Raw genomic sequence first — 23,083 nt, forward strand, 5'->3', positions numbered from 1 at the left:
GTGCTCTGCCAGCTGAGCGTTGCCAAAAGGCCTCTGTTGGCTGCACAAAAAGAAAAGAGGCCTTGTGTTATTTTGTAAAGTGAAACAAGCTGTGTGCCTTGCATGAGAGGAGAGGGCTCGGGCAAGGCTGGCAGCAATCAGTCCCTGTGCCTTGGGGCACTAGCTGAAAATCCAGTGTGGGCTGGAGGCAGTGATGCCTGTGCTGGGTGCACTTCCCCTTCCCAGTACCTCCTTCCTTCCTGCTCTATTCCTAGGATACAGGGCACTGGGCTTCCTCTGCTCAGGTGGTCCAGAGTCAAATGCAGTGTTGATCCCAGTGTGAGCAGCTGTGCCCATCTGTGTGCAGAGCATTCTCACTCTCCCCCATGACAACTTTAAGGCTTTTGTTGGACAAGAGAGGAAGATAATGCCATTGCCTTTCTGCATTTTTATACACCTGGGGAGATGTGGTGTCCCATTTCTCCAGTAGCACTTAGGTTCTTACAGTATGGGATTCACATTAAAGTGAAACAGTAGTTCTGAACTCAGGATGTACCTGGGATTCTAAAAAACCCAGTTTATAAAATTTTCCTTGGGGAGGGAATTGTGGAGCTATTGGAGAATGGGTCTAACATTGCATCAGCATATAGATTTGAAGAATATACCCAAGGGTCTCCTGCCTCTTGTGCTTACATCATTACCAAAGACAGGTTCAGACTAAGTCATGAGTCCTCAGGCAGCATGCTGCTTGTGGCACTCTTGGTGCTGGTGACCTCCTAATTGACTGAAATTCTGTTAAGCTATCAGAAAAAAAGAAGGCCCAAGAAAGAGATGTTGGAAGGCTTTGAGCAAAAGGAAGACAAAAGATGTGAATAATTGTCATTCACATTAGTAATTCGTGTTGCAAACAGTATGTTTGAAGAAGTATCAGGGCTTCAGCTGCAGTTATATTTCCAGGGTTTGTTTTTTTTATCTACACAACACTCATTCAAGGACTAAAGGTTCACGGGAGGACTCCTGCTTTGTTTGCAGTTAATAGTCATCCAGCTTGTAGTGGAAATTCTCACTGCATTGTTGGGCTTCATGCTAATAAATTTTAATGTGCTTTCAATGTTTTGGGCTTCAGGGTCATCCAAGTCAGGGCCATCCTCCTTGAGCTACTTCTATACTGACAGTGTTTTCCAATTTTTCCAGTAGTAACAACTCCTTTAAAAACATAAATATTTTAGTGGAAATTAACATAGTCCTGGACCCTTTCTGTTGATAAAATCCCTATGCCATTGATTTCATGGCAGCTCAATATTTCTTTCTGTCATGAAATAAAAATGCTGAAGCTTAAAAAAAAGAGTTATGAACATGTCATGTTGCTCACTCTACAATTCTTTCCATCAAAATTTTTTGTACAACTCTTGAGGATGTTGGTAACAATTCCTGGTATGTTGACCTGATAAATACATTTCCATTGAAAGAATGGAGGAGTACTTTGTTCTTTGCCATGCATGTGGTACTGGTCCTGATTTTGTAATTGTTAAAATCTGGTCCATAGGACTTGAGATTTCATGGGTCAGTTATCCTTCCTACTTTGATTCTCCCCAAATTTTCCAGCATGCATTGAATCATATTTTAAAATTATTGATTGGCATGGATTCATAATTCCCTTTTGAATGTTTTTATCATTTCTTTACTTGGTTTTGTGTTTCCTGGCTGACAATAGAGCTGAATTTCCCTACAATTCAGTTAGTTGAGGTGGAGGGAAAAAGAAGCTTCTGATGTCTCTCTTTTTAATCTGGTTTTATTGTTCCTTTGCTGTCTTCCGAGTGATTAATCTCACTATTTTAGTCTTCGAAGAGCCTTTCCAAAGGCTCAATTGTTCACACAACCCAGAGGATTGCAGCTTCTAGTTTTGAAACACCTCCTTTGAAATGGCAGGACCAGCTCAATCCAGAAGAGTGAGATGAGGCTCAGCAGTTGTTATATCCACAGCAGAGATTCTAATTCCTGTAGCTGTGCACTTTGTCATGTGGCCAACCTCTTGCAGTGCTGCATTGAGCAGAGACCTTCACTGAGTTTCCTGCGGTATTCCCAGGCCCCTATTGTGGCTTGATTAAGCTAATTGAGAGCTCTGCTGGGAATTAACCACCATTAATAAATGTAAACCTACCAGCTTTGCATTTAGCCTGTCGTCTACATGAACAATTGCACAGCTCTGACCAAGGCTGGAATTAATTTTTTTCCCCGTTACGGAACTAAGACATCACTGTCTTGAAGCACGGGTTTAACGTAGCATTTTGACCTGTGAAAGTCATATTTATTTTCCTAATTTATACATAGTGGAAGCACTTTATTGACAAGAAAGGACTTTGAAACAAATACATTGAGAGAAAAATCAGCTTTCCTCTATAGCAGAAAGAGGAGGATCCTTCTTTTTTAAAGTAGAGATGCCAGGGCTCAGTTTTGAAGATATGGTTTTAATTCCAGTGGGTCATTAAATGAGTTTCTTCTGCTGACATAAATTTGCATAGCTATGTTGCAGTGCAGATTCATTCAGACTGTGGGATATTATGGCAGACCTCAGGAAGCTGTTGTCACAGAAATACATTCCAGTCCCATTTCCTGAATTGTTGTGAGCAGTAGACGCACTTGCATGAGACAGGGATTATTTGGATCACCAGAACTTTTGAAGAAATACATTAATATTTTTTCTTCTCACATTTCATTTTAATTTTTTCAAGGAGCCTTACATAACAGAACTGAATTCTTTTGGCCATATTTTCAAGATTATGTAAGAATTCTGGATAACTGTTGAGATATTCAATAGTTTCAGTGGTAAACACATGGTGGAATGATGCTGTTGTCCCAAAAAATGTTGTTCAAAGATGCCTAGGGTAGGTTGGTTGGTTTGTTTGGTTGGGTTTTTTTAATTAACAGAGTGGTCCAGTGTTAACTGGTGATTGTCATGTCAATTTCTATCAGTGTAGGGTTTTAGGTGCATAAGCTGTTTTAGTCCCATGACAAATTTTCCTCTTTAAATATTTATATATTTTGAAGACAAAAAAAATCCATTAAAAAGCATTGAAACTTAATATATCAAGTAAAGTATTTGTTTAAATAGTAATAGTCGTCTTGAAACTGTCAATGGTTTTAGGAAGAAACCACCTCTCCTCTGTTTACTAGCATCCTTTCAGGTGGTACTGAAGATTTGAATACTTGTCCTGTGTGGTAAAGGAAATAGCTGTACTGTACTGGAGTTGGTTTAAGACAAAATGAGTGAAGTGCTCACAAAAAATGGGGACAATACAATACCAAGGACAAACACAATTTTTTGGTTTTTTGTGTCTTTGTGGCTGAGATGGTCATAGAGTAAGGTAGTGTTGGCTCCTGACACCAGGGAAACTGAAGCTGCAGCTCTCTAGGCCAGCTAGTCAGTGCCCACAGGTTTGGTCATGACTGCTTTATGCCCAAAACATGGAAATGCAGCCAAATCCCTTTGATTATGTTTCAGCAGCTGGGAAGATGAGTCCTGTATAATCAGAAATCAACTGCCGAATGGTAATTTTAGTTTAATGCTTTTAATGTTCCCTAACTGTATTGTGATTTCAGCAAAGCTGAAGATGTTGCAAATACAACGCTGGGGTATGGCTTATAAATTTATATAATTAGAAGCTGGTCTGATCAGTGCTGTCGATGTCAGCACATTCCAAAGAAGGCAGGGCTGTTCATTCAGGTTGGCTTCATGTGTATTCTCTCAATTTGAAGCTGTGTGAATATATTTTATATTTCCCAAATGTATCTGTCACATCCTACCTTAATGGTGACAGCATATCACATCACACCATGTCTCTGTCTTACTGTAGCTACATTGGTGTCTAATGAATGCTTCTGCACAAAGGCTGCTGTACACTGAGTGAGCTCAGTGAGCTCCTGCCTGACTCAGAGGCTTTTTGCTCAGCCCTTCACCTCTGCTGTTCATGGCAGTTTCCCCCCTGTTACACTGTGGCCAGGTTGCACTAACCCTGTGTCTGTTCTCGGGGCAGAGGAGGATGGTGAGAGGCTCCTTTCCACAGCTGAACAGCACATAAATGTTTCTGCAAGCTCGAAGCAAAGGGACTGTTACCTGGTAGGAAGCACTGAGCACTTCTGGGCAGGCAAGGTAAGCCCTGGTCACACGTGACTAGGTGCAGCAGAGTTTTAAACCATTTGCCACAGCAGTTTATGTCCACATCAGTAATGTGCAACAGTCCTTTTTATCTTGAGAAATTTTTTGTATATTCCTTCTGTTGTAGTTGCTCATTTGCTGAGTTTCCTCCATGAGTTGTGCAGCTTTTCAGTTTTAACTGGTTTGGTAATCTTTCTTCTCAAAAGGCCCAATACTTCAGCCTTGCCCATCAGGAGGAGAGCCTCTTGGCTGTGCTAACTGAGTTTGTGCCTGCCTCTGTGTATTGACTTCCTGTCATCTCTGAGATTAACTTAAAATAATTCTTGCCTTTAGTAGCCCTTTCCAGTTTTCTCCACTACCTTTGTAGGTTGTTCGTGCTGTGCTTTTCCTTTTCTAACTTAATTTTTTTTTCTTGTTTAGAAGAACCCTGTTGATATTCAGTATTAGGATCTCTGCTGGAAACCAGTAATATGTTCATTCTGGCTGAAGTATTTGCTCCCCACATCTCTGACTGGCTCCTCAGGAAAGGATGGAGATAGATACTGATATCTCTAGTTCCTCTGTTGAGGACCCTACCATTTTGCAGAACACTGAAGTTGAAAGTGTGTCAGTGGAGTTGAAAGCAACAAGGTGCTTCCTGATTTTTAAGTTAAAGCACTTAAGCATAAACTTGCCAGCTCTGTGTGCCTTCACCTAGATACTGGAAGTACAAGAGTTGTTTTATATTTAAGCCAGCAGATAAAAGTGGCCTTTTGAAAAGTGGAACATTCCTTTAGAAGGAATCACAAGCAATAGTCGGCTGCTTTTAGGGTGGATGGCAAAAGTATGTTCATGGAGACAGATGTGGAGGCTTGTTGTGTGTTTACATATAAGCTCAAGTGAGCGAGTTTGTTTCTTTGGCTAATAAGTTGCTTTAGTAAATATTGTTGAACCTGGCTGGCATACTGCTATGTTGTGAAGTGCACTAGCAAAACTCATGGAAAGATTTTCTCTACGTTTTAAAGTTATACGATAGCTGAGGTTTGGTTTCTGTGTCTGTTTTGCTAAGGAGGTAAATTGTACCAGTGTCTTTGGCTGCTGTGGTTTACTTTATCACCCATACTGGATGGGACAATGACTCTTCCCTCTCCCAGCTATGCATGGCAAAAGAGCCTGGGAGAATTATCCAGTTGGTAGCTCATTAAATAAGTATCCATCCAGGCTCATGACTGAGCATGAAGTTTCTGGTGTTTCAGAGTTAAATGTTACAAGGGAATGAAATTCTTCTCACTAAATGATAGAGAAAACACAGTAGGAGGTATTTTGTTCAGGGAATACAAGCTATTGTCCTACCCTTGTCCAGAAGGCTACATACATCAAGCAGAAGATGTCTTCCTTACATTCCAGCTAAATCAATGTTATTTCTTCCAGAACACTGCTGCTTCCGTTTCTAGAGATAAAAAAACATAGCTCACTGTCAGGAGATAATTCCTTCTCTTGGGCTTTCTGTCCTTGACCAGTAGAAGTTTTTATTTTTCCTAGACAAGGAAGCCTTTCTTTATCCCTGGAAGATTAAATTGTCTTGCTGGTAGATCTGCCTTACTGAAGAAATGGAGGAGGAAAAGCAGATAGGGGAGAAATAGAAAAGAAAATAATTTCAAGGTATCTTTATAGTCTCCTATTGTTAGGACGTCAATTACTACCATATATCACCTACACAGCAAACTTGTCATAGCTTGGGGTATTTTTTTTTTCCTCCACCTAGTAGAAAATGTATCAGTTATCCATATGAAATCTTTTTTATTGTGGGATTCATCTTTTAAGTGTAGCTGTGATGCTCAGAGGGTTTTACTTTTTTAACTTCCTATTCAGAAGGATGAATGTTTAAAGATCATAGTTTTTTAAACTCCAGTTGTGCATTCCATGGGAATAATTGAAGAAAATGATGCCCTTTTCAGCTTTTTGATTTGGCACAGCTCTTGTTTCAGGTGCTGATGGATCACACTGCAGAGAGTGGTCACTGCTGGCAGATCCAGCAGTGCATCTGTAACTGGGGCTCTGATTTAACTGTAACCCTCCTTTTGATGACTGCAGAGTGCTTTAGTTACTGTAAACATGGGTTCTCCAAAACAGTGGTTGGGAGTAGAAAGAAGCTTTAGTGCCTGAGAAAGCCCCAGGCTGGCTCAGTAAGGGGCTGGAAGGGAAGCACCCAGCTGCAGCTGGAGGTGCAGGGTGCAGTCAGTGCCCCGAGCAGTGCCACAGGTTTGGGGGCTGTTTCAGGTGCTCTCCTTGCTGACAGACCCTGCTGGGAGGGCAGCTCTTAGCAATGGGCTTTGCCTCCACAGCAATCAGACATCCAGAGCAGCAGGAAAGAAGGCAACCACTTATTCACAAAATGCATCAACTTGCACACCTTAGATACAGATCCTCCCTACTACTGCTGCTGTGGGAACAAGAACTGACTTGTGTTCCTTGGAGCCCAGAAATTCATCCCACCCTTGGAAGGAGGGGCAGGTGCCTTCCTACACCCTGGCAGTGCTTGTGTGACCCTCTGAGAGCAGGTCCTGTCCTGAATGCTTTACTTTGGCGCTTCAGCATTGACTGTGGCCAGGAAAGGTTTGCCAGGAGGGCTGCCAGCTCTCCCTGGGGCAGAGGGAGGATAATGAAGGGAGCTAAAAGGTGAGAGGTGTCTGCAGGTTCAGCTCTCCCTTGGTCAAGTTCTCCTTCCTTGATCTACCTAGTTCTTATGTAGAGTCAGTCCTCTATTCCTTTCAATTAGAGCTCCATCCTACTTTTCTGTCCCTTCCAGTTTGTGGATTTTAATCCTCTCTCAAGTCTGTTTCACTTGTATTTCCTCTTTGCTTTCATGACTCAGGACTTTATTTCCTCATTTTCTTCATGCTATGTCATTTCTTGTGGCTGGAACAGTGTCCTCCTTTTCTGAAAGGAAACATCAGTCCAGCAGGAGGATTAGAGGAAATTTTAAAATAAATTCATAGGGAGTCTCAGAAACTGGAAGAAAATGGCAGCAAGTTTCAATTTGAGTGAGCTTTATTTCTGTATTGTATAATACAATTCATAATGTTGTCAGTATCTATAAAAGCATAAAGAAAAGGCAGCTGTAGCAGTTAAAAAAAAAAGCCCTGTAAAGGATTGTAAAATTAAATTTCAAGATACTATAGAAGAGGAGGAAGGGCCAGAACCCCAAGTAGCAAGCTATTTGGAAAACAACAGCTTTGAAAAGGTGTGAAACAAAGCCAAAAGATGGAAGAAGCTCCCCCAAACCAGCAAAAGAGAAGCCCATCTAGGCCAGTCTAAGTGAATAGTTAGGAGCTGAATTGTAAGGGAAGGTTAAGCAGTTTTTGTTTACGTTGTACGCAGAAAGAAAAAATAACTTTCCTCTGGGTAAAGGGGACCAGAGAAGCACTGACAATACAATTTGATTATATTGCTCAGACAGTGTTTAAAAATACACAAACAATCTCTCAGGTTTCTCCTCAAACTTTCTCTCTGTCTTTAAATAACCAAAAAAACAGCAAACCACCACAAAATAGAAATCTCAAAAATGAGCCATCAAACTGACATTCCTCTTTAAAATTATTCTTAGAGGTTAGATCACAAATTCTCTTCTGCTGTAATGAACATTATTAAAACCATAATATTTCCTTCTCTATGCCCCCTTGAAAAGTAAACAATTCAATGGAGAATTATAATTATAAAATGTTCCATTCTCTACTCTCATTCAACACTGCATTTCAGATCAGCTACAGCTGCTATTACCAGAAAAAGGTTTGTACAACCTCTGTCAAATTTCCTACAAGTGAAATTTTTCTGTCGCCAGTGTGGACCTACAACTTGTGTCACGATCCCAGTGCCTTGAAGACTTTGCTTGAAAGAAAATCAGAATTCAATGAGATTTGATGGGAGTACATCAATAGAATAATGATAAGTTGCATCAAAAGACACACCGCATTTAGTTTATTTGTCATAAGCATGGTTATCATCATCTTACCCTAAAGACTATTTTCAGGTTATAGGAATCTGCCTAACTTCCAACTTACATAGCAACTTTATTTATTTATTCATTGAGGCAAATGATGGTTTGCATCTGGTCTTGTTTGTAGCAATCTCTGCTTCACTGCATATTGCAACTGTTACCTTAAATGTTCTGCCTCGGCCCTGCAGCATTAGGCGCTTCCTAATGGAAACAAGGAATGCTAATTCCAGTTACCCAGCAAGTAAGGAAATGGGTGAATCTTTCATTTTCCTGTAAGAGAGGTGTTGCTGTTTCCCAGTTAGTTAAATTGTTTTAAATCTAGGACAGATTTGATTTGGGATGTGATGATGAAATCTCAGATAAAACAATGATTTTTAATTTATGATGTGTTAGGTTGTTCCCACATCAGAGTTGTTACTTCTGCTTGGACCCTCTTTTCTCTTCTGCTGGTAGAATGTTAGGCATGTAAGGCTAGTGCATATTACTAATATTGGGGTATTCAAGCCTTCTTTCCTTGTCAAATAAACAAATTCTAGGTTTGCCTTTTCAAACCTCAAATGTTTCATTTTTCTGTTGTGTTTCCACAATGTCATCTTAGTAAGCTGATTGGTTTAATTTGATTTGAGTTAGTTCTAAATGTTGTTCTGCAGAAAAAGGGAAATGGAAGCTCTCTATCCCAGGCTAGAGGAGTAAAGACCAAGCTGTGTGACCATTCCCTGGTAGGCCCTGGGTGTGTCAGATCTGTGAGTTCAACTCCAGAGACCCCGATGGGATGCTCAGCTCTAGCATGATGCCACTTGCTGATGGGGACTGCCCTTGCAGAATTCTGTTAAGTATAATAAGGTACATATTGGATAAGAATAAAAGCAGCCTGGCTTTATGATGTGACTTGCATGCCTGGTAATGAATAGAAGGAAGGCACACACCTTCATGAACAGAGAAATTTAATATAGTCTCTTCCTGGAGTTGCACCAGTGGGACCGAAAGTTTATTTCAGCATTCCAAGGGCAATAAAAATCTAAATTTAAACTCAAAATGTACTCAAAAGAGTACCCAGAGGCTATGTACTGTTCAAACTTTGTTTAGGTCATAACTGCTTATGTAAAGTTAGTTTACACCAGCAAGTTAGGCTTTGTTTTTGAGCAGAACCTCTGTTACTAGGAAAGGCAGAGCAAACAGAGGGGATGCATCTCAAAGTTCAGCTCTGTTTCACTATTGCATTTAATTCAGCTCTTTACTGCTTAGTGCAGAACTGTGTGGAGAGATTTGTGGCTCTTAACCTTCCCTGTGCAGACACTTTTAAATCTATTCTGATCCATTCCCCTCGTTAGACATCTCAGATGTTTGGTTTTCCTGAAAGGGAGAGGTGAAGAAGATGCCAGGGGAGGGTTTGCTGTAGCAGGTAAATGCCTGTTAGTTATAAACACAGACTGGGAGGGCTGAGGATCAGCAGTAACCAGGCCCTCACCTCAGAGTTTCACTGGTCCGTTGTGTCTTGTGAAAGCTGTCAGCCTGACTTTGCAGAACTGAACTTTTCAGCTTTTCTTAGAGCAGATATTGATGGGAGTGGCTATGAGATGTGAAAAGCGCTGTGTCTATTGCTTCTGTGAGAGAAAACTGCAAATTTTCAAGCTTTTAAAATACAGTTTTGGGGAAATAATTAAAGTTACAAGCCATTTTTATTTATTCTTAGTTTTTTTCATTCTTTGAAATAGTTCTGCTAAGGGAAGCATGCCTAATATTTATTTGATATCACAACAAAGATTGAAGAAGACTAATTTACATAAAAATACCACTTATTATTTGTGAAAGGCCAAAAAATGTTTCAATATGTTGGAAGACTAATATGCATAAGATGTAATCTCCAAAACTGACAGTCTCTAAAACTGCAAATAAGTACACAAAAACCCCAGCTGAAGAGAAATCCTTGCATTTTATAAACAATAAGATATATTAAAAAATCCTCTAGTATGTGTCTCTTGATAAAGGTTTCAACTTCTTTTTGTTTCGTCTGCACCTTGCCAATCCCTGTTTCCCATCAGCCCCTGTTTTAGGTACCCTCTGTCCATTTTACCTGCCTTCCCAGATGTACTTAGACCTCTTTTTTTCTTTTGATATCTGTTTCACAATGACTGCTGCATGGATAACACTGCAGTTATATGGTAAACAGCTTTACACATTTGCATGCTATACTGATAATTTGAGGCTGTTGGTATCATAACCAAATACTCATTTATTTTTAGCTGCATGGCTTGCGAGTAGTTGCAAGAAATCAATTTTTTTTGTTTCTTCATAATTATTTGTGTAGTATTTATATTGTGTGTTGTTCTCCATAATCTCACTGATTTCCTTTTACTCACAAGACCAACAATGGCAGCTCCCTGTCTTTTTAGATTCATTACCCAGGAGTGAACACCAAGAGAGTTGTACAAATGCAGCCCTGTGCCCAAGAATGGCACAGATTGGCAAAGGCCTGGGTAAATGTCCTGCCAGCCACGTGCACGTTTTACCAAGACTTCATAACACCTTTTGGTTTTATGTGAACATGGTGTGGTGTGTGGTGCTACCTACACAGGCCTCAGGAAATGTATAGAGAAGCTGTAGTTACTACTTGCCATTAAAAATTGCAGAGTTTCTATAAAAAGAAAAAAAATTCAGCTTTAGTATCTTTCCCCTTCTCTTAAATATTATTATAGTAATTAAATGTTAATATGTAAGTTCTTTGTAGGTCATTAGTGATATAACGCTGCATATATGTGCCTCTTCAGAAAACAATTCAGTCCATAATCTCATAATGTTGATTCTACCTGGCAGTTTTATTTGAACTTAATTTCTTTTTCACCTAATGCTGTTACCCCAAGAGTTATGAGACAGGCATCAGCTGACAGCACCAGGGGAAGGATAGGTATTGACGACAGCATAAAAGCGAAAGGGGAGAAAAAGAATAGCTATTGTAGCATTTATCAGTATTCTATTAATAGTCTGCTCAGACACAACTGTGGAATAAAACAGACATTCATACTGCAATTTCTTGCAAAGGTTGAAGCTATTCATCTGCATGGTTACAAGGCAGAAGTCTAAAGCTTCCACATATTATAGCTGTTTCATTGTATTGTTATGATCAGAAGAAACACCTTAAAAAGCCATTGCCTTGGGTGTAAATACTCTACCCCACTCCCTTTGGAAGGAATGCAGATACAGCCAGCCATCCTTCCTAGAGTGCTTATTGAAATACTGTCTTTACAGTCTAAAACAAAACTACAGCCAAATACTCCAAGCAGGGAACAGGGCCAGGAGTCTTTAAGTTTAGGGCACAATTGACCATCCAGAGAAGTGGACAGAAAGCCTCCCATTGTTTCCCATGTTTTTTATTGTTTCAGTCAAGGAGAATGTTTTCACTGTGTGCACCCAGGTAGAGATAAGTACCAAAAGAGCGAATGTTCTTTTTTACTGTAGAAGAGACTGGAGCAACAGGGTGGGAGACATGCCCAGAGACAGCTGCCAAGCCTGGAAACCCACTGGACCTGGGAATGTGTGTAATGCCCATGGAGAGCTTTGTCAGTCTGATCCTGGGCAGCAGCTGTGCCCTTACCGTGCTCTCTTCCATGCCCTCATGGAATGTAGATGTTTTGGGCTGAAGCAGAGCTCCCTATTTGGGTCACAGGCTGCTTTCAGAGCGTGTAACTCTGCTATCCTGAGACACCTGTGTTAGGAGCTTGGGAGTCTGGAGGAGAGACTCGGCCTCTGCAGGTGTCTCATTCTCTCTCCTTGATATTACAGAGTTCTTAGGGCAGCTGCTTTCTTAATTAGGCACCTCATCAAGTGTGGTCTGTTAGGGGAATGACATTGGGCTTTGTCACATTGAGAGTTATGAGGGCAAACTTGTGAAAACAAAGTAAGGGGGAATGAAACTAAAGGAAACCAACCAACCAAACCACACTAAAAAGCAAAAACCACGCACAAAAAAAATGGGTCAGGCACTTGTTGGTTTTAGCCAACCCATGACCTACTGCTACTCTTCATTACATTTACAAACTGAAGCACAGTTAACATTTTCTTTCAAGTTGATACCCTCGGTTTTTGTATGAGGTCTTATTATAAAGAGCTCACTTCCTCCTTTGTTACAATGTGATTTTTAAGTAAGGAGAAAGAATTGCAGTGAACAATGCAGATTCTATTCAAAGATGGAATTTCAAAAGGTCCAAATTATTCCTCAAATTGGTTGCAGTTACCCAACAGTTTCCTCCAGAAAAATGGAGAATAATTAAAGAAAAATGGTTTTTACATACTCAAATATTTCATTTTTGTGTTAGTGAGCTCAGTCTGGTTTGTTTCAAGATGTGTAGAGAGGATTAAAAATTACTCACCCCTGAACATTTTGAATTTCAAAAATGAGCTATTATGTTAAAATTCTTATTTTAAAATCTGGTTGAGAAAGTGCATAGTTTATTTTACTTATTTCGAAAAGTTGTGTTTTTTTCTACAGCTCTTTAAAGTAATGAATTTGTTCTTTTGAGAAATCCTGGATTCTGAAATTAAAACTGCCATTTGATTTTCAATTGGAATATTTTATTGTTGCAATCGTACAACAGAGGCAGTTAACTGGGATCCTTTATAAAACCTATTTAGTCAAAATATTAGTACACTGAAGTGGGTTCAGATTGCATTAGAGAGCACTTGCTATGTTCAGGATTCCTGGCAGAGAAAGAAGAAAAAAAAAAAAGAAGTGTTTCTATGTCAATGTCCCCAGTTTTAAGATTTAGGTGTAATTATTCTATTCATTTTACATCATGTGTGCTTTTCTAGTCAGTTGTGTGACTTTAGATTTTGCAAGCTGAGTGAGAAAATTTAAAAGAAAGTATTGCTTTCAGGTGGAATGGTTTTCCATGCTTAAAAGCTGAGTGATAATTGGATTTTGTTTCTAGGGACAAGGAGTGTTTGGAAACACTGTAATAATTACACTAAGGTCTCCTCGATTTTGCTGTTTGCACTAGCCAGCCCTTGAAAAGAAATATTTTGTGTGCACGTTTCTGTTGTCTGCCTTGTGTCAGAAAATGCATGTAAAATGCTACCCAGTCTGACACCTACTTTGTCTCCAGTGTTTTCCTCGTGTAAATGACTTCCCAGCTGCATGGAAATAGGAAGAATGTCTCCTGTTTCAAACAGAACTTTCAGGATTCTGGAGGTTATTCTTGAAGTCAGTGGGAGGGAATCTAATTGCACTTGTTTTATGTGAGATGAACCAGCTTGAGAAAGTCTGAGAGATTAACTTAGCTCTCTCTTATTTTGGTGAAAGTTTCTGGCAAGCAAAATGCATTGATGAAATTAAATTAATACCTCCACTCATGTAGGAGAGATTTTGCAATGCACTTGTTTTCATCCAGTTTTATGAACATTGAGATTTCCACTGTGTCAAAGTTCTAAGAGGAAGTTTTAGTCTCTTTGGTAGCTGAAGTAAAAGGAACACTTGAAATTATGAATGAAGAATTTTAAATTTAACATTAAAAAGGTGAAAAAAAAACCCCAGTTACAAGAGAGCAAGCTCTGCTGAATGCACTTCTGTATTGCAACATTTTAGAAAAACTACTCACAAAATATTTTTTTAACCCAGAAGCACATGAAGATAGTTCCCTTTTTTGACATGCTTTACCTTTGCAAAGTTCCTGGGCTGTTGACAGGTACAAGACACGTGCTACCCTTACATGCTATTAGTGCAGCAGGCTTTGAAAAATGTCTAATGCATTGGCATATCTGACAATTTAGGGTATTAGTTAACAGTAAGACTTTGTAAATAGAGTGAATTTTAGCTCCAACTGCTGACTTGAGCATTCAGTCAACATCTGCAGTACAGGGCTGAACAACAAATAATGTCATTTTCTGCTATAGAGATGGAAGTTGGCGTTATACAGTGTGTATGGCTCAGCCTTAGAGCAATGGTAATTGCAATGTATTGAAGTTTTGCATTGTAATAAAAATAGAGACCATTAGTGGATACCATTTATGTCATTAGTATTTAGTGGCTGTGTGTTGCAGCTTTTTTAGTGCTCATAAAACTGTCTCTGCTTGCAGATATGTGACAGCACTGATATAAATTTAAATGTTTAGAAATCCATAAGACATAAAATATAGACAGTAAATAGGGGCATAACATTATAGACAGAAGCTTAATAATTTGGCACACAAATGTTTATATATTTGCATGTCTAGTGCAGAAATTAGCATAATGGTGCTCACATTTATACTACAGATGAACTTGATTAAGCAAAGAATAACAAGTGAATTAAAACTGAGGCACATCATGCAGAAGCAGCAGAGAATACTTTCAGATCCCCAAAAGGGAATTTTGTGATGTTGAAAGGTACATCCTCTGCATACATCTGGTGGGATATTGATTTTTCTCTTTTTAGACTTTTTACTAGTTACAGCACCTGTTCCACTAACTAGTATTGCAGTTGTTCTTAAGTAGTGATCATGTTAATTAAACAATAAAAAAGATAATAAATTCGCTAGGAACCCTAAGAAAGAGATTGGCTGGCATTAATTTAACAGTTTTGGGGCCAACCAGCACAGGGAAGGTCATTTGGTGTCTAGCCCAAAAGAGCAATATCTTGTCAGAAAACTAGAGGCTGGTGTGAGGGCAGGGAAGGAGCTGGCTGAGGAAAGACTTCTTTGGAGGTTGGGGTGGGAAGGAGTCCAGAAGATAGCACAGAAGGATTTCCCTAAATTCCAAGTGTCACACATGAGACAAGTATGCAAGTGACAGTTTGGGCTTCCCACTACATGATTTTTGGTCAAGAAATTTGGAAGCCTGTTTGATTTCCATGCAGCAGATCTCTGGGAAAGCTGTCTTGTTCTTTTTTTAAAAGGACTGTCACTTGACTCTGCTGGCAATTACACTAACATCTTTAAGAGGTTCCCACCAAAGTTGATTTTTCCTTAGAAAGTTGCCACCATGGTTGATTTTCCTTTAAGAGACTTCTCTTTGTGCTTTACTGACCCTAGCTTGTGTGTCAGTGACAGATTTGAAGCAAGAAATTCTGAGATTTGTCTTCTGCACACTCCATGCCCATTGTCCTCAGCTTTGACCTTTACATCCTGGAAACACCCTGCAGGTTTGTCACAGAGCTCTCAGGGGATTTGGAAATCAAATTATAAAGCACTAAGGAAGAACATAGAAAACTATAAAAACACTTCAGTCATTAAGAGCAAAGTGACAGCAAGCCGTGTTAGAGTATGAATCCTTCCAATTAATTTTCCTTTCAGAGCACTTTTTGTAACATTTTTAATTCCAAGTTTGTATGAATTCTTTGGCAACATTAGTTGTCTTTCAAAAGAAAAGAAAACCTTTGATAAACATTCTGAGTCTCTTGAATAAACAATGGTAGTGCCCTGATTTCTTTGAATCCTCATAGTTGGGAAAGGTGATAGTTGGAATGTACATTTGCAAAAAGCTTGTGGCTTACATTATTAGTTGCTAAGGTTATAAAATGAGATCCTTTTCAGAAGCTCAAGTAATAAGCAGAAGCAAAACATAAGCTCTCTGTACAGTGAATATAAATAATTCTTTCTGTGGCTCCAAGTATTTCTTCCAATCTTATTATGGAAAGTGTTAAACTGAAAATCATATTGCTCCTTTTAAAAGCATATTTTCGTCTGTTTATCCGTACAAAACAGACCAAAATGTAAATCTGTAAAATGCTTTCCATCTTCAAAGCAGCTATTTATATTCATCTAAATTCTGAAATCTTTTTGAAACTTTCATTTTTATTTCTGATTGTGGGATTCAGTGTCACTTCTTAGCACATTGAATGCTAATGGCTTTGAACATACAGTATGGCACAAAGTGATAACTTGTGCCCACTACCCTGCTGACAGGCAATTCTAAAGGAAAAGTGATTTTTATGCTGGAGTTTTGGCTGATTTTAGAACTAGGGGAAATATTAAAGAGCATTACAAACTACTTTCATTCCTCTATACACCACTATACACTTGTTACCTTATTTATCCAGTTAACAGCAGAGGTTGCTTTCTGAGACTATTCTTCACTAGAATTACTAAACCCACTAAGTTTTAATGCAGGTGACAGATAAGTTTTGCAGTAAAGAGTGGTGTTCTTGACTGTGTCTGTGCACACTTATCAAAAGTATATGTAAAGGGGGAAGAATATTGGAATGATAGAAGAGAAATGGGCTCCCTATAATCTATTGTGTCATAAGGTAGAAGGCAAAAGACTTTGGATTTCTGGCAAAACCTGGGTGAACCTGGAAAAATGCTGTACTTCAAGGTATTTCTACTGGAATAATTGGATTAACTGTAGTTACCATAAAACCTGATGCTAAATCTGAGTGTAGCATATTCCCTTAAGCAGGACAAGTAGATGCAATGCTTTGAATTGGAAATGCAAGTTGTATTGGTGGTACTTGAAAGTACCAGTAGGACTGTGCAAAGCATATTTTCTTCTTTTCCTGTATTTTCTAACACCTATTTTTTAAGTTCAGTCTTGTTCTGACTGCTGGGTGATACCTGGTATCTTGCTGCTCTCTTGTACTTCTGTCTTGCAGGTAGGCAGTGTGTCACCCCAGATTCTTACAGGGCATCCAGCCTTATTAGATCACCCAAATTACTGCAGGTCACAGCTGAGATGCATTAGAGGAATTTAATAGGAAAGCTCATCCAGTATGGGCTCTGCTGTTCTTAGGGCTACTTATTGCTTTCATGAGAAGTGAGGGAGATTATTGAAAGACATATTTATAAAATATCCAGTGCAGCTACACTCCAGGTTTATGCCAAATTAGGTGCTGAACTTGAATGGATTCGGGCATCTGCAGCAGTGCAGATTACAGGTCACCCTGTGACCTCACACATGTAGGTTGGCCTCCTCCTGCTTTGTTTAATCCATCTACAAAATTGAGAAAAACAAGGACCTCCATGAAAAAACAGGTATGCATCTGGGCACAACTGCCCTGGGTAAATAAATTATAAAGGCAGAGGCTCAGCTGAAGGAATAATAAAGGAAATAGAAAGGAAGGAAACATCAGTCTCTTTTCTCCTACACACATTTGTCATTAACTTAGTGGTGTGCTGTGTCTACATTTATTGGGTGTGTTTAGTCTCACTGGACTTGCAGCAGAACAGATCTGGGGTCATTGTCTTTCCCTGCAATTCAGTGCATGAGAAGCACTATGTGGTTAGGTTTATTGGAGGGAACATAGGCACAGGCTTTAGTGACTTGTGAATGAATCAATAAAGCATGTTCCTGTAGGTTTCTGAATTGTCTCTTTCATTAAGAATGGAATTGGACAGCAGAAGATTGATTTCTGTGGAAAATCAGAGGGGTTTTTTTAGACCTTAGTTTAAACTGTGGGTTTTTGAAGTAAAAAAGCTCCATCAAAAATATTATACAGGACTGAAACTGCAAAAAGGATCATAAGTTGTTTAAATTTCCTTTTTCAGAAGATTTTTTTAAACTCAGAATTACAAGAGACCTGATCTTTAGCAATGCCCAGAGCTGACTAAATAAGTGGCAAACTGCTAAGCTCCCACAGCTGAGGATCATGGCTTACACAGTACTAGATATGGTGTTGGTTAAAAGATATTTGGAAGGGCAAACATTCTCAAGAAAATGTTACTGCTAAGGTTATAACTGAGATTTGTGTTGCTTACAGCAGCTCTTGACAATGAAGTGTGCTGTGTGATGATTATACAGGTATGGAACAGTCTTAAGTTTTGGCAGAGAGCTGTTTGATTCTGCTTATTTTTGCAGCATCACCATATGGCTGTGAAATTCTGAGGAAACTTACCTTTACAGATGTGGTGGATCTAAAAATTCTTTTCCTGCATGGCACATCCAGGCTTACTTGTGTGTGGTAGTGCAACTTGACAGTGTTGTTTTGGGCCAGTATAATTTGCTTGTAGATAACACAGTGTCCATCTTGGGGGCAGGGCTTTTAGTACACATCTGTGCCTTTGTATCATCCTGGATCAGTTTTACTTTCATGGACAGACAAGGGTAGTGCTGCATATGCATTTCTTAATTTTTTAATAGGCTCATCAAGTCAAAATTTGTATTTCCAGATCCTCAGGGAAATGGAGAAACATGGATGAGCCACAGTGCTGAGTCTAGACAAAAATTAGCTGAATCTAAATCAAGAGCAGCATCAACAGTAATACTTAGAAGCATAGAGCTGTATTAAGAATTGATAATTTGCCAGACATTGCTTTCTACATAGGCAATGTTGTAAGATGTGGACTTCAATAAGCTGCATATTCCAAAACAAGTTTAAACCAAATATTTTATCACAAGATGTGTCATCACCTGTTATATCAAATTAGCTCTAGCTTCCATGTGCATACCTGCAGAGGATAATGGTGTTTTCTAGTAATTCTCTTGAGAAGCAGTTACATTAATTTTCTAGTAATTGTTATGTAAGAATTACAAGCTACCTACATGTAAAGGATTTATGAATTATTCATTGTTTGGTGCAAACCTGAATCTCAATTCTGCCCTGTTGTCCCCTTGCTGGGGTCTTGTGTAGACATCCTCCCCAGCTGACTGTAGAAGCATGTTTATACTTGAAGGGTGCCCATAAATGTTGCTGTTGTGGTGCAGTGAGAGATGAGGGTGACACAGGGCTCTAGTGGGGATTTCTAGCTCAGTTTTCTGTTACACAATCACAATTTGTGATACTGTTTTTGCATTGTTGTGTCACAAACAGGGTCAGTCAGGGACTTACTGAAGACGGGCAAACTGCAGGATCTAGAGGCCTGGGTAAGACACCCAAAGTCTCTAGCAGTTTTTCAGAGCTTAATGAGTGGTGGAGTTTTCTTTTTTCTCAGTGTTTTCAGGTGTAAATCTTTCCCTTTTCAATGGTCTATCAATCTTTGCAGACTGCCTTATCACCCAAGAGTAGGAGAAAGTGAGCTGGAGGTATGTGCTTTCTGTCTAGAACAGAGAATTGGGATGGATGGGATGAACATCAGTAGAAGTTACTGAGGAGTTTTCCCAGGCAGGGTTTTAATACTGTCTTTGATGTCCAGAGGAGAATGCAGCCTCAGCCATGTGGGTTTCTCTGAAGTCATTATTAATGTAATAGCCATAATTAAGGTTCTGTCTCACTAGAGAGTAAGAAAGGAGTAATAGACTGATCTTTACCCATTGTCATGTTTACAGAAGGGGTTATACAGCACTCACTGGCTACAGCCTGATAGCTGTCATTCTGGGGGATTATTTTTGTGCTCACTAAAGGTGAATTAGTGTACATTATTTATCTTGATTTTCACAGGATCCATTGCAAAGCATATCCAGAAAAGGAAGACCTTTATTCTTGCTTACTCATGAAAAAGATCTGTCAAGTCAGTGAGTGGTTTGATTGAATGAGAGCAGTGAAACTGCTTTCCGTGGTGGAAGATTTTTAAAAAGAGAGGTGAGTGGCATTTTTTTCAAAATTTGACTGTGGTTACATGGCAGAAAATGTGAAATCCAGTAAGTGAGTTGCCCAAAAATTAGAACCATCCCTCAGAGGTGTGGGAAGGTGCTCTCTGTGTTAAAACTAGTCATCATTTCCCCATGAGTGTGTCCCAAAAAGGAGTGTATTTGGATCTGCTCAGGAAGAAGAGAAATGTCCTTGATTCTGAACTTTGAGGAATCCTTCATGGTAAAGAGGATGGAACATAAGCACGCAAGGGCTTTCACATTTCTGAGTGGTGGGACTGCCCATAGCTTTGATGTGTCCAGCCCATTCAGGTTGTGGTGTACCAGCATCCTGGGGACCAAAACATGGGCTGCCAAAGCCCTGCATGGAGGGAAGGACAGGTCAGTGAGTAGGAGTGAGAGCCTGACAAGTTCAGTTGAGAAGTGGGGTAATAAATGCATGGGGTAATAAATACTGGTGTAAGCCACCGAGATGATGGATTTTCCATTTACAGATTAACGCTGGAAGCATTTCAATAGGATGTGTTTTACTCAAACAGGAATTGTGGGAATTGATGCAGAAGTAACTGAGTGAAAATTTCATATAAGAGATTAGACTAGAATGTCTGATGGCCACTTTAGATCTTATTAAAATTTTAAATGTTAAACTAGAATCTCTTTATGTTAGATTTGAATGGCACTTCTTGGTGGACTTCTCAGTATCCCAAGTGGCATTGAGGCTTCCATGGGATTGTAATTTTGCACGAGCCCATGCTGCATGCCTTGGCCTTATAACCCTTGCTTGGGTAATACAGACAGCAGAGTGGACCCAAGCAGCTAAAAGAGACAAATGTGTTGTGGATGAAAAGGAAAGGAGAGTCAGTGAATATTAAAAAATACCAGACTGTCATAGAAGGATAATATTGTCTTTTGGCTCAAGTTCCACAGATGGGTATTTAAAGCCCTCATGTAAATCTGATGAAGTGAGGGGCTGAGGCAGTTCCCCTTGACTTCAGTGGGATCATTTTGAAGAACAGGCTTAAGTGATTCTTAGTGGACTGGGACAGAGAAGAATACTGACAACATGGTTATCTTTGCATCTAGGGCTCTTTTTCAATCTCTGATAAAATTTGAACCATAAAGGAGAGTACATAGTAGGAAACTGAAGAGGAAATAAAAAGATCCAGAATGAAAATTCTGACTCTTGAGGCTTAGCAGAGGAAGGGGAAATCATAAGCCTAAGAAGTGCACATGGAAGTAGTCCCCAGTTAGTGATATTAATCACTATTTAGGGATGACAATCACTGTGGAGCCATAGGGGGGAATAGGAGTAGGGTGCTCACTGAAATTCCCCAGGCTGCAATAAGGCTACTCTGTCTGTAAAGAAGTATGTTCCAAAGCTTGTTTTTTGGGTTGATATTTTGTTAAAACAGAACACCCGACCAGCAATGTTGTACTATGCTGTTTTAATATTCACAGGTAGATGTTATAATAATATTAAAAAATATTTATTTTGATTTTTCTGTGTAGAAAAAGAAATAATTTCAGTTTGAGGTCATGCTAAAGAGAAAAATTAAGCATTTATCCAAGCCAAAATTCTTTAGTCTTTTCATCTTGCGGGAACATGGAGTCCCTTAGGCATTTACAGTGTTTGGAAGTGACTGTCTTACATGGAACTCTGGGTCACTTCTCAGCTCAGGTTCACAGGTTGGTATGGGTCATAATTATCACAAGAATTAGCTGAAGACCATAGCAATTAACTATTTTTATGGCTTATTATCATATTCTAAATACTAAATTGTTCTGTCAAATAGTCTCAGAGAGATTTGATAGCTGACCCACAGACAATGCACTGCCTTTGCTTACATACTTAAGCTACAAGTATTTCTAGGAAGATATAACTTATTAATTCATTATTATTTTATTGATGTTCAATTGATGTCTGATTAAATATAAATTAGACACTTGGTAATAATAATGTAATAGGATGAGGCAGGTGAGATTCCCCCAGGATAGTCTGTAATGAAGCTTCAAATTTTTAATAATCTTAAACTCATAAATAAATTATTACAGGTGAAACAAATGCAAAAATACTGAAATAAGCTATAAAAATGTTAAGTGCTGGTGAAGAGACACATAATCTGCTGGGAGAGCTGTGTGAGAACGTGCATCTGGCACTAAGTCACATCGCTCAGAATCAGCACTCCCCTCTCCTTCCAATCATTTCATATTTAGGTGTGTAGCTACCCCTCCTATCCCATTATTATGCTGCACCATCCTGTTGCCAGACATTTTGCTTTGCCTGGGAACAGTGTTAATTTAATGCACTCAGGTGACCCCAGAGGCACTGGAATGACAGGGCAGCAGCAGCCCAGAGTGCTGCAGTGATTCCTGCTGCTCGCAGAGCTGCCGGGAGACCGGGCACTCTTCTGGACAGTTGTCTGTGAACTCTTCAGGGAAAAGTCAGGGGGAGCTGTCTCTTTGACCACACTGTCAGTGCTGAGAAGGACACATCCTCTCACTTAGCTACATCTTTCATCTTTTCCTTGGAAGAGAGATTTCCCAGGTGCTCCTCTTTTTTTCTCGAAGAGTTAGCAAGGAGACCATGTCTCCCCTTAGATAAGAAAAGAGAGAAAGGAGAACTTACCTTTATGTAAGGAAAGAAGGAAGTAGAAAAGGAGGGGATTCTGACAGTGTATTTGCTAGTTTTTTGGATTTTTTTGGGTCCCCAATATCCTGCAAAGATTTCAAGAGATCCTAACCCCCCATTTCTTCAGTAAAAACAGCACCATTATCCCAGCCTTGAAAGACAGAGTGAGATCCCAAGGCAATACTCAGTGTCTGTGTTTTAGACTCACCATAGTGGGATTTGCAGAAACTTAGCACTTTCTAAAAGCTGCTGGTAATTTGAAGAGTTAAGTTATGCAGCAGGTTAGTAAATTTAAAGAAGCTTAGTTCCTAAAATAAATTTTACAATATTTCCATCAGCAAAAGTAAGGGATACACAAAGGCCTGCAAATCTGGCCCTGTGACCATAGTCACTGGTTTAGACTTTCACCTAAAATTATATTCCAAGAATCTGATAGTTATTGAATGGCCAAAGGGCTGTAAACTAGAAATTTGGCTTAATACAAGGCAGAGAAAAAGACAAGTATGCTGCTTTTCTGATGTGAGAGACCTTGGTTGCTAGGAGGAAAGCATTCAAGTGTTTGCTTATGTTTTGCTGGGGTGTTAACAGTGTGGGATAAACAGATAACACCACGCCTCTTAAATAACATTTTCTTAAATAGTGAAACTATTCCCTAATGAAGAAATTGCAGCAATCACATTTCTGTAAAAATAGGGAGTTATTACAGCACTATGTAATTAAAGTGCTGTATTTTTCCAAACAAAAATCTGCTGGCTAATACATTTTTGTATATTTTTTGTAATTGGAGATTTTGAAATCAACTTGTTGAAACACAGAAAATTGTTGCCTCTCCAAGACAGGGTATGGAGAGAGGAGTCATATGTGTGATTTGCAGCATCCATAGCAGAATTATGTTCTTTTTGGTAGGTATGG

This window comes from Fringilla coelebs (genome assembly GCF_963513975.1).
Source record: "Fringilla coelebs genome assembly, chromosome: 14".
In the NCBI taxonomy this organism is placed as follows: domain Eukaryota; kingdom Metazoa; phylum Chordata; class Aves; order Passeriformes; family Fringillidae; genus Fringilla; species Fringilla coelebs.